At 33.5% G+C, this 10286-nt stretch overlaps 1 long non-coding RNA gene and 1 other non-coding gene across 2 annotated transcripts; one reads left to right on the top strand and one right to left on the bottom strand.

The window, feature by feature from the left end:
- Positions 1-1924: 1924 nt before the first annotated feature.
- LOC140014941 (uncharacterized) lies at positions 1925-3285 on the bottom strand. The gene is made up of 2 exons (XR_011821694.1): positions 3046-3285; positions 1925-2739 (listed from the first exon to the last, which is right to left on the bottom strand). It is a non-coding gene; the product is annotated as an uncharacterized lncRNA (long non-coding RNA).
- A 6910-nt stretch (positions 3286-10195) lies between these two features.
- LOC113713093 (small nucleolar RNA snoR8a) lies at positions 10196-10286 on the top strand. The gene has a single exon (XR_003453428.1). It is a non-coding gene; the product is annotated as a small nucleolar RNA snoR8a (small nucleolar RNA).

The following is a 10286-nucleotide window of genomic DNA, read 5'->3' on the forward strand; positions in this document are numbered from 1 at the left end:
TTTCAAAAGGTTCTTTTTATTGTGCTTGTAAAAATGGCTGAAAGTTAAAACTGGATATGGGCCGAAATTGGCTACTGTGAGGCCCAGGATAGTAGACCTCTTATGTTCCATTTGCAATCTGTTTTCTTTTGTTCATCTTTGACTATTACTTATAACTTTTAGGCTCCGTTTGGATGGTGATTTTTTAGATGTTTGCATAAAATTTTACTTTAACTTACAGTAGAAATTGTAGAAAAACTTCTATATATTTGAGGGTTGGGAAAAAAATTTCTTTTTTTTTCTTTTCCTTCCTTTTCCTTTTCCATTTTCTTTCTTTTTCATTTTCCTTTTCTTTTTCCTTTCTTCTTCCTCTCTCCCTATTACCTACTTGGGATCCTCGGTGACATGTTTTCTATATCAACCTAATGTCACCTATAGTATTGCGCCAAATGTCTTGTTATTATTTACACTTTAATTTTTTAATAATTGAACTTGGTTTGGTTTAACACAAGTGTAAATAATAACATGACACTTAGCACAATACTATAAGTGACATTAAATTAGCATAGAAAACATGTCACCGAGGATCCCAAGTGCCTATCACCACCATCCAACTCCCACCACTCCCACCTCCCTTCCCACCTCCTTTTATTCCCACCATTCTCTCTCTCCACTCCCCCTTCATTGGACGCCCTTCCCTTCTCTTAACAAGCACCCCAACTAGAAACGGGAGAGGAAGTGGGCAATGGGATGCGTGGAAGGGAGAGGAGGAAAGAAGAAGGGAGAAAAGGAGTGAGGAGAAAGAAAGTGAAGGAGGAAGGAAAAGAAAGGAGATGGAAAAAGGGAAACACACGCAACTAGAAACAAAGAAAGGAGGGAGGGGGAGGCGGGATGCAGGGGATGGATGGGAGGAAAGAGGAGAGGGAAAAAAAAGGAGGGGAGAAGGGGGTGAGCCAAAAAGAATGGTGGTTGTAGGCGATAATGGGCGTTGACAGTGGTGGTTGATGGCTGATAGTGGTGCGTGAAAGAAAAGAGGGGATGAGAATTTATTTTATTTTTTATTTTAGTATATTTGAGTGTGCTTTTGAAGTTATTTTTGGAGATACTGTGGATTCCAAATATAAAAACAAATACAAAAAAAAAAAAAAAAAGAAAGATGAGTCCAACAACAACAACAAAATAATAAATAAATAAATATTAAAATTTAAAAAAAAATAATAAATAAATAAATAAACAGATTTTCGCACCAACAAAATAATAAATAAATAAAAAGTAAACGGTTAGACGAAAGCCTTTCCAATGTGGCATATATAGGCAGGGTGGTCTTGTAAAATACTCATTCACTTCTTTACGTCAACATTTTAGTGCATACCCAAATGCATGATGACTATTTTTTGGGGAACGTATAAACATAGTCCGAGGAGTGCAACATAAACATTTGGAGGAACAAATGTTTCTTATTCATGGCTAACAATGAGGGACTTAAAAGCGACTTAACTAATGTAGGGTAACTTTGAAATTCATCAACTCTTGGAGTCTACAAGCGTCTTAAGCTAACATGAATGAGCGAGCACATGTACGCCTGCTTCAGTTTTAGCTTCGGTGCATAGATCATGCTTTTCTTTAATTTCTTTTGCAGGAACGAAGTGATCAAACAGGATCAGTTGCATTCACTATTTTCCGGGTGTCAAAGTTAGGATGTGGTATCATGAATATGACATCATATTTGTCAGAAACTGCTGCAAAAAGTTAAATGTTAATCTAGTAAAGGTCCCAAGTTATCTATGAAGTGTAAAACCTTTTTTTTTTCTGGAAAAATAAGATGATTACCAGCTGATGCAGCTTTGTACCAGATAATCATCGGACTCTCAATTATTAAATTGAAAGGGTACTCGCACAATGAGAAGTATGTATATTATCAAGCTGTGCAGCAGAAAGAAAGAAGGAACCAAGGATAAGACTTGCATACATTTACATTCTATCATCAAAGCAACTAAGTACATGGATTTCCTCCTATTTTCTCACTGGCAAGGTAATTATCTTCTTGTTACTCGACATAGCAAAACCAATTATAGGACAAAGTCTGAAAAAAAAAAAAAAAAAAGGGAATGGAGAACTTATGCAGCCGGACCATGAATATGTAATTTGTTGCCTCTCTAAGCTTCACCGGAGGGGGAAAAAAAAGATTATTGAGGAAACTATGAGAGAACCAACAATCTAAGCATGACTGGTACATGTATGATTCAAAGCATGTGATTGAGTGATCAGGAAAACAAAAGTTTCATCTCCCTTTCACTCTTCAAGACTCTCTCTGGGATTTGAGACAGGAAGTTGAGAAATCCTAACAACGCTATCATCTATAACATTATTGCCTGAGTGCTTACATGAGAAAACAGATAAATTCTTCTTCAACCCAAGTCCAACATCAATCCTATTAATTACACCCGATAACCCTTTATGATTTTTACTGGTGCTCTTTGTGCACTCTTTATATGCTAGAAGAAAAGGGTCATCGTTCTTCTTGAAACTAATTCTCCTGGAAGAACTTCTCAGCGGATGTTGGAAGTTAGGGCACGGCGGTGGAGGGATTTGCAAATCACTATGAAACGATGCCCTGGACTTTTCCGGCCGGCATGGTGGAGGCGGCAGCTTTGCAATAGGAAAATCACCCTGATCCCCGCTTGTACGATGATGACGAAGACCATTCTTGCTATCCTTGCTGACCCCTGGCTTGTTTTCCCAGGAAAAGGGCACGGTTCTCTGGGAATGGACTTTACTGTTATTCATTTTTGTGGTAGAAAAGAGCAATATAGGTAAGCTAGGAAACAAGAAGACTAAAAGGATTTAGTTTGCAACGAATTAATAGAGGGTTTTGATCATGAATTGTTCGCTTTCTAACTGAATATCCTCCTTATGTCATGCAAAGCAAACGTGAAGGAAGAGGCATGCTGTAGCTTTTGAGCAAAACTAACAAGAACAAAGATGATGAAAAATAACAGGCATAATATATCACACAACAGTGAAAGGGTGCAGGCTTTTCCAGGTCAAGATCATCAGACTACATACCGGTGAGATCGAGTAGCATTTCTAATACAATGGTTGACTGACTTCATGCTGATAGCAATGCCAATAGCGACACATATGGCGTGTTAGACAATGCAGACTTTTTTAAGGAAAACACAACTTGCCTAATTTTTAAAGGGTTTAAATAACGCGAAAGTCTTGTATGGTAATTCTGAAGTCCAATCCTTATCTTACCCCCAACAACAAAAAAAAAAAAAAAAAAAAAGAGAGAGAGAGAGAGAATCCAAACCTAAAAACTTATATACACAAATTGTGAAGTAATGCAATGAGATTTTTAAGTTTAGCCATTGTTCGAATGAGAGTAGAGCACGGATGGGACTTAAGAAGTAGAGAAGGGATAAGAAGATTTGAGCCCGAGAACCCCTAATATCTAGATCTCAACCTTGGTCACTAGACTAATGTCTCGTCAGCTCGAATGGCAAGCTAACACCACAATTCTCGCAACCCCAAATACAAGTTAAAAATTAGGCAAATATTTTGTCTTTCCCCCGTGTCTAATTCCCAATTGAGGTTCCCTTTTGCATAGGGATATTGATACCATAAAATTACGGGTATGATACGCATGAGCTCAAAATTAGGCTAATCAAGTTGAAGAAGATGCTAGCACACACCTCAGTGTTAGTTAGGCAAAGCCTTGTTTGGATTGCTTGTTTCCATCGGAAAATATTGTCGTTTTCCGTGATCACATTTCCCTATCACATTTTTCTCTTACATATATCAAATAGCTACAATAATTTTTCCATGAAAAATGACGGAAAATACAATCCAAACACAACCTCAGTTTTTGTTGGTTTATGAAGTTAGTCTAGTAGTGTTGGCTGTGATATTTTCCAACCATAGTCGCATGTTACTTGCATTCTATACCACATCAGTTTTCTGAATTTTTTTTGTGAACGTCATCTTTATCTTAGCTGTCTATTGCTTTGTTTCTACCCGGTAATAGGGAAATGGAATTAGAAGATAGCAAGTTGTAATATAGCATTCCTTTGAGACTCGGCCGTCCAATTTATGCCACGACAATCCATACTAACTACCATTGATTGAATGGAGACATTTGATTTGATCTATGCTCTTTCTAGTCTTCCTTTGGGAGTCCATTACAAATGCCACCTGTACGTATGCTAATACACAGCCCCTTTCCCCAATCCTTGCTCTTCTTATTTGAAGAATTATATATGGATTCTGGGATACGATATCTCTAGTTCATCTATCGTCCACATGCTATTTTTATTCTTTTCGAAACCTAAATGAAAAAAATGTGTTAGTACAAACATTATAAGAAAATTTTGAACTATTTCGAGACACTTTTGAAAAGTGTAATTTCTAAAAAGAAAAATTTTATACTAAGCAACATATGACTTAGACAACCGACACAAATTGAATTGAATGATGACCCGCCTCCTTGATTTTAATCGTTTCGTTTATGTTTATCGTTTATAAATGTCATGATTTATGCTTCTTTTTAGAAATGTTAAAATATAAAGTCACTTTTAAATGATGATCGACCGACCTCCTTGATTGATTTTAGATATTTCTATGTTCATATATATCTATCACTTATAAATGTCATGATTTACGATGGTCGTCGTAATTTATAGGTGGACTCTTCCGAAAAGTGCTATCCCAAGCAAAATTAGCTCTCACTTTTCTCTGCCTCCTCATTGGTTGTTAATTGCCATTATCTCAAGATTATATATTACGTGGTTTATTGCTCTTGTGGTTCCATCAGATTAATCAGCTGTAATATTCCAAAGAACAGTCAGACGTTAGTTTAGAAACGACTTCTCGTCTTGTTGGATGGCTTAAATATTTGGGAAGAAAGATCACGATATACGTCTGTATTCAATCCAATTAAAACGTTTATAAATCAGCGTATTTCCTTGGTCAGACGGGCTACAAGTGTAATGTTGAGACAGACCGGGGATTTGAACGTGGAAATTGATTACTTTGAATAATCAGTTCGAATTATCTTTGTCAAAGAAAATTGGTTTGAAAAATATTTGAAAAGTTTGAGGAATGACAAAATTATATCTAATTACTGAGGTCAAATACAAAGTGCGGGTGGTTGGCACTGGCTTTTCTAGCATTTAAAGTGATGAAATTGATAGCAACATTGGCTTATTTAATTCTTTTGGCCATAATTGGTTGGACGTATCGAATTTTAAGTGGGAGTTTGAGGCTTAAAAGTAGAATGTCATGACAAGTCTCCAGATCGTGTCAAACGGCAATTATCAGAAATAAAAATATGAGATGGAAACATCTGTATTCTTTCCTCAAAATTGGTCTTCATTTCTAGTCTTCTTGCCTGGGGTTGTTTGTTTCAAGGTACACACGCAACTTATGAAACGTCCAAACTAACCAATAGCGACATCGAACAGAAGGGAGTATGACAAACCGAAATTATCCAATACAATCGATCTGCAGATTCACTATGCTATTTTCTGTAGAAAAAATATAGGAATAATTTCAGAAACCTCTCCCAAGGTTTCTCATAATATCACGCAGCTCCGCTAAGGTTTTTAAAATTTCACTTACCTCCCTTGGATTGCCATTTCTTATAACATTTTAATCCATTTGGAGGAAATACAAGAAAATTAAAACTTTTATTCCTATACTACCCTTATATTATCCTACTTATGAAATTTATGATAACAATAAAAAAAATAAAATAATGTTAAATTTTTATCAAGTGTAACTTTCTTGATGCAAACTATTTATTTTAGTTGTATTGGAACAAAAGCAAAATTTATACCTTGAAAAATTTACACACATGAAGAGATTATTTTAGTTTTCAATACAACTTAAACTACACCATGTATGAAAACATAGTTCCCTAAAACATATCTTGACTTTCTTAATTGTAATTGTGCACGAAACTTTTTAAGACATTAATTACTCACCAAACTCCTACTAAGTGGTTGATCTCGATTAGATTTAATTTTTCCAAATTCTTTACTGCCCCACCATTGCCCAATATAAAGAAATATGTATCATTATTAGCTAGCAATTTGTTTTTTTAGTTTACATTTTTTTGTTTTAAAATTTTATTTTGATTTGGCCTTTTGGTTAAATAGCTATTAAGAGCAAGAGTAATGTTGTCTATTTGTGAACTTTGATAGGAATATTTAGTCTTATCAATTTGATAAGGGAGATAAGTGAGATTTTAAAAACTTCAGAGAAACTGAGTGATATTATGACAAACTTCAGGGGATGTTACTAAATTTATTCCAAAAATATATTGTAACGATCTTATGTATGTGAGGTAGAAAAATAATTCAAAAATGTGATCGCAAAAAAGGTAAAAATCTTCTTTGAAAAACTTCAATACAAACAATAATGTAGGGCCTATTTGGATGGTAAGTTTTTTTAGTATTTATATAAAACTTTACTATAATTTGTTATAAAAACTTTTGTGGATTTGAGGTTTGGAAAAAAAAATTCCTTTTTTCTTTTCATTTTCATTTTCTTTCTTTTATTTTTCCCTTTCTTCTTATTACTCCCTTCCTCCTATCTCTCCCTCCCTCCTTACTATCGCAACCGTCACCATGTCACCCCTTTTTATATCTTTTCCTCTCTCATTTTTCCTCCCTACTCCTTCTTCCTCACTCCCTCCTCTTCCTTCCTCCCTTCTTCTCCTGCCCCTCTCTCTTCCTTTGGCCTTTCTCTTCTCCCCCACTTCCTCTAGCCACATGCCCAGACTTGGTCACACAGTTACAAACCAAGGGGGGCGAGTAAGGGAAAGGGGGTCAGGGGAAAAGAAAGGGGAGAGGAAGAAGAAAGGGGGAAGGAGAAGATAAGCGGAAAAAAAAAAAAAAAGAAACCTCAGTCAGTGTGGTCGATAGTGGAGGTTGAGGTTGGCGAGGAAGAAAAAGAAGAAAAGAAAAAAAAATGGGATTTTTTGTGCATTTTTTGAATATTTTGATGTCTGTATTTTAAAAATTTTGAAAAATTTCTTTAGATTCCTATAGTTAAAATTGTTACAAAATTAGTAGAAAAAAAAACTAGGTGAAAAAAACTTGCCTTCCAAACAAGGCGTGAATACTCATTTATAATAGAAAATTACATATTTCAATTCGGGCTATATTATGTAGGCTTAATAACAAGTTACCCAGGATAATAGAGGCTATGTATAGATAACAAATTTTTCAAAAAAAAATTTCACTTGCATTATAAACACATTTTTCAATCCACACTTTTATATTCTCAATCACCTTTTTATCTCACATACATCACATTACAAAAAGTATTACAGTAATTATTCTAAATAATTATTTGAAATAATACTCTATCCAAACAAAGTCATAATTTGAGTAGCAAACTATCTCTTGTAATCATAAAACGTATAGATTACCCACTGCAGACAATTGATCAAACATGCAGGGCCACTTTCTAGGTATGAGAGATGTGAAAAGACATTCATGTCCTCGAATAAATAATGCTTTGATAGTTTTTTCTTAGAAAATGATGTTACTGTATCTTTTTAGTTAAAAAAGCATTGCTGTTTCCAAGAAATAGTGATGCATTTGTAGATATAATTATGGAAATTATACAAGTTATTTTTACTAAATAAATTGTATAGGTTTTATAATAATTTATGATATTTAGATTTTTTATAAGAAAATACCAATATATTTAAACATCAAAAGGAGTTGCTTATAAGGACAAACAAAGAAAAAATGAATGTGTAATATTTTTATGAAAATTAATTTTATTTTTTGTGATAAGAAATTATTGCCATGTTAAATAAAAAAAAGGCTTCGTTTTATGGTGCTCACCTTGACTGGACTTTGGCAAGTTCATCTTATACATGCATAGAGAGACATACTTAAGTACTATATTACAAAAAATACTAGTACATATTTAACTAGACAAAGACCAATGTTCTACATACACACATATATATAAAGTACATTATTTTTGTAATAAATCCTTATAAAAATAGAGATTAAATAAACACAGAAAGTATTTTAGTTGCATTTTTATTTCATTGTCTTTATTAATATTTCTTTTTAATGTTTAAGTATATATTGGTATTTTCTTATAATATATATTTAAATTGAATAATTATCATAATTGGAAAATTTATTTAATGAAAAATAAATTACATAATTTCTAGATTATATATACATCTATAATTGTATTGCAATTTTCTAAACATAACAATGTTCTTCAGTTAAAAAAAGAGATTATAATACTATTTCCTAATGATAAAACTATCAAAGTATTATGTATACCAAGACATGAATGTCTTTTCACCTATCTCAAACATAGAAAACCTAATCCACTTTTTTTCCTTGGTAAGTGGAAGATTTTGAATCTAAAATCTCATATTTATAATTTCTTCCATTTTATTACCTAACCCACCTCCCAGAAAAGCTAATCCACTTTTTTTGACTTTTTTTTTTTAAGTATAAGCCGGAGGGTTTGAACTGGAGACCTAATCCACTAATTTAACCTTTTGCTAGTAGGAGGCAATTTGTATATCTTCTTATTATAGGGGACAATTTGCTACTCAAATAATATAGGGAGGTAATTTGTAATTAAGTCTATTATGTATTTGGCCAAACAACATTTATACCCTTTTTTTTAATGCAAGTTGTATCTAAAATAGTTTAAATACATCTTACGATGGGTATGTTATGACTTTTAGTGGGGTAATTGGAAGATTAGGGGAAGAATTATGATTAACTTTCTAATTGATAGAAACATTAATCAAATGACGGTAACATTATTGGTTTGACTGTCAGTCAAGCTCTGTCCTTTGCCATTTCCTCTAAGTCTCTCCTTGAAGTGTTAAAAACAAGGTACCTTTTCAATATATGATAATTTCAGAAACCTCCCTTGAGGTTTATAATAATTGTGGCTAGCTGCCTTGAGATTTGTAAAATTATAAAAATCTCCCTTAGAAAGTATTTCTTAGTAACAATCGATGGTGTAAGCAAAAAAAAAAATCCAATAAATATCTAATATTACCCCTCTCTTATATGTAAAACAAATTAAATGCTAAAAAGTCAATTATCACCATTTATCTGTTAAGTGAAAATTTCAAGTTAGTTTTTTGCAAGAAAACTTAAGCCATGTTTTGAAAGTATTCCTTTTTAATACTTTCAACATATTTTTTGGTTAAGTACTTTTTGAAGATACTTTTTTTAACAAATGCCTCCCTAATTGGTTGGTCGGTTTTTTATAAATTGATTAATAATTCTAGTCAGAAAAATTGGGAATGAAACACAACGTACTAGATTGGATGATGTTAAAGTTTTAGGATAAAGAATCATTTCCAAAAAAGAATTACCATTTTTCTCTTTTAAACTAATTTTCACTTAAAATTTGTAAAGTTTGTGAAAGCTACCATAGTTTTTACATAAAATTAGGGGATAAGTATAATATTTCAAACTACAGGGGAGGTAACTGCAATTGTTAGAAACCTCATCCGAAGTTTCTGAAATTATTCCTTTCAATATTGCACCAAATTAAAAAATCCCGAAAACTTCAGAAAGAAGAGCCCGCCACACGCTATTTACTTTTTTTTTTTTTTTTTTATCAATTACCATTCCCATTCCTATTCCTACTTTAATTACGAGAGGCTCAATTAAACCTACAAAAAATCAATAAAAATAGAACCACGACCAAATTACTTCGCATCGGTCTGAATTTAAAACCGAGCCACATGAGTGGCCACCAGCCAAAGAGCTGGTAGTTACACGCTATTTACTTTCCCAGTGTACTGATTCCCCGCACCGCCAGGCGGCAGCAAAAGTGAAAACGGTCAACATAATTAAATTACGCTTAAAATCAGGCTAGGGTTTCAAAGTCCCCTCCTTGCCTCGTCCTATATAGGCCTCCTTTGTCTCGCCGCCAGCGCGGTAATCATTCATTATCTCCTCTATTAGCTCCATCTTCGATCTCCTTTCTCCTATTTTTATGTCACTTTTAATCAATTGTATTAAACCCTTGTTGATTCAATTGATTTCCCTCTTTCCCGTTTTGTGCAAAGATAAAAATTCAGTCTTTTTTTGCTAAAAAATTGTGTCTTTCTAGTTAACTATAGATTTATCCTTCATTTTTTCCTTTTACATATGAGCAGTTATTTGATTTCGGGGTGATTTTGTTTGCCTGGAAATTTGAGCTGGGGGCTGCGGTGATTATAAAAAATTCCTCGTTCTGACTGCTATTTCCATGGCATGACAGACCCTTCTATACACCCATAGAATATGAGCACC

The sequence above is a fragment of the Coffea arabica genome, chromosome 10e, assembly GCF_036785885.1.
Source record: "Coffea arabica cultivar ET-39 chromosome 10e, Coffea Arabica ET-39 HiFi, whole genome shotgun sequence".
Lineage (NCBI taxonomy): Eukaryota > Viridiplantae > Streptophyta > Magnoliopsida > Gentianales > Rubiaceae > Coffea > Coffea arabica.